This window comes from Phytophthora parasitica, assembly GCF_000247585.1.
Source record: "Phytophthora parasitica INRA-310 unplaced genomic scaffold supercont2.15, whole genome shotgun sequence".
NCBI lineage: Eukaryota > Oomycota > Peronosporomycetes > Peronosporales > Peronosporaceae > Phytophthora > Phytophthora nicotianae.
In genome coordinates, this window is record NW_008649001.1 from 403,414 (window position 1) to 406,094 (window position 2,681).

Here is a 2,681-nt window from a genome sequence, read left to right on the forward strand (position 1 = left end):
ATGTCTTGAAAGAATGCAAAGCTGCTCTGAGTTGAGTGTTGTCGTGACCTAGGGCCTAACAAATGAGCGCAGTAAAATTCAGGGATGCTTCGTCAATAATTTCCTACGCCATAGAGTGACCTACCTCCTTCGGTATACGGGAGCTTCGTTAGCACGATGAAGAGAGAGACTACTTGAGACCCCTACCTTTGTAGCCACGTATACCCCCTTGCAGTTCATGGTACGGCACGGTACACCCACTCTAACGACAACGCCGTGGCCCTTGATATGTCGGAGTCACCACTCTTCTGTCTGTCTGGAAAGTGTAAATAACTGTTTCTGCTAGGTACCGTTTTTTATTTATTGTTTCTAACCAATCAGAGTTGATTTCTTCGTTGCGGAGTCGGGCTGCCTTCGTTGCGGAGCCAAGCGATAAATATCCAGCTTGAGGATTACTCCAGTCAAGTTGAACGTCTACGGCAGGTATAATTCCCAGCTCCCTCTCTCCCTAAGCTTCACACGCGCAACAGAGAGAGAAATTTCTGACTTACTCCTCTTCTCCATCGGATTAACGTTACACGTCCCTACCATTCTAACCTCGCCATCCGTAAACGCCAGTACAGCCTTTGCCAGTTCGTGTCTAATGTAGAAGTTATCGCGCACAACAAGACGGCGACCTGTTGGATATAATGTGTCAGCGTGAATTGCCACCCAGAAAGCTAAGACCGACTACAGCTTCACCGAGATATCTTCAAGTGGTAGTGTCCTTGCAAGCGGCCGCCGTAGCCCAGAAAACATATTGCAATAACGCTCCGCCGGGTATCTGGGCTCAGTATTGTTAGATCCATTGTCGTTGATAGTATGAATATACAATCTACCTTATCCCACCATAGCATAGAACCTGATGCCATACTTGTCCGGCTTAGAAGGCATGTAAGTTCTAGCCAACGACCGCTCTTTAGTTTACACGGTGTTCTTGCTAAGGCTAGCAGCAGCAGTTTGGACTGCTATATTCGCGAATCGCCCTTAAATATGGTGCAACAAGTCACGGCTATGCAGCAGAGGGTCCATGAGCTTATAGTGTTCAGTTGCGCTGAAACCGCTGCGTAATGCCATTTCTTCTGTCATTGGACGAAAGCACAAGATCGGTTACAACACAGCCTGTGGAATTTCCAGCACACGTACCTACCAAACACTGGGCTTCGCGTCCGAAAGTACCTGATGATGGCAGCTGCGATTAATGCGGTGTACACCTATGTTCACATACCTACTAGAGGATTCTAAATGGACACCGCTACGGCTGACTACGTTATAATGCTCCGGTTTCGCCTTTTATTGCTCATCATGTATAGGCCGTTGATCTACGCAACAGAGCAAGGCGTTGAAGAAGATGCTCGTGATACCAAAATAGAATTCTCTAGAATTTTGCTTCCAAAATAAAACTAGTAGAGCGATAGATGTATGAGATAACGTTGCTGCAAAGCAGCGCCAATGATTTGTGCAACGTTATTTGTTACCATGCAACGATAGGTAACACATGCTGCGTTACCGATTTAGTCAATGCTATGTCTTGTTTCCTGATGCGTGCAATTTATGCTCGGTTATTCGTCGGAATTTGGTAAGGTCGATGACGATAATATACCCCTTCATTTTGCTTTCACCTATATCATTTTCGGACGTTCAACGTTATAGAATCAACGTTATACAGGTTCTACCAACAGTAGCAGCAACACTAACCTCAATGTATTAATAAGCACGTGTAAGGGGGGGGGGGGGGGGTAACAGCCTTATGCGCAGAGCAGAGCTTTATACTACTACTGTGTATACTGAGGTGTGAAGAAATACCATCAAGATAAAATAAACGCTATTATATCAGTCCGAGAGGAGCTGGCAGATTTTTTAAACACAAATTACACTGTAAGATTATACTTATTTCAAACGTCCTCAGGGAGTGCCCACAAGATTTGATTCTCTCGCGTACGCGTGGTAGTACTCATTTAACTGGTAAGCAACTGATTTCCCGATTTCAAATGTGGTCCACATTAATAGTTTTTTCTTAAAGAAACAAGTACAACCATGTCCTACCGGGTATCCTTTTTCTTCGATGATAGTAAGTCAGCTACGTATTTGCCCGCACTTACAATGCGTTCTGTGCTTTCCGTCAAGGTGGCTGTAAAGGGTTCGCCAGTATTTGGATGAGAACTGGAAGATTTATCGAGATATGAGGAGAAACTCTTTGCACGACAAGGTGTTTACAGTCGGTAACACGACCACAAAATTGGATTGAATCAATCTGGCATTATTTTAAAATAACTGATGCAAAAGAAAACCGCAGTAGGTCAGTCAGTTGGTAGTATACTCAAACGCCAACCCAACATCGCCCACCAACTTTGCAAGCACTCCATCAACACAACGCCATGTCGCGTAATCCTGATACCGTTCCTGCCGTTTTGACTAACGAGCGACTGTGGGCGGGCTAAGGTTCGATGCCAATGAGATCGATACATGATAGCAATGAAAAGCGCATCACACTGAAGACAAAAAGTTGGTGTTTCGAGTTTGAGGAAGGAAGGCTACTCATATGCAACGCAATTGAGTGGGCTTGTACGTGGTCTATTACTACCAGCCAAAGTCTGGTCTGTCGCCACGTCACGTATGTGTGTCGACACGGGCATGACTTTGAAGAATTGCCCGCCATGACG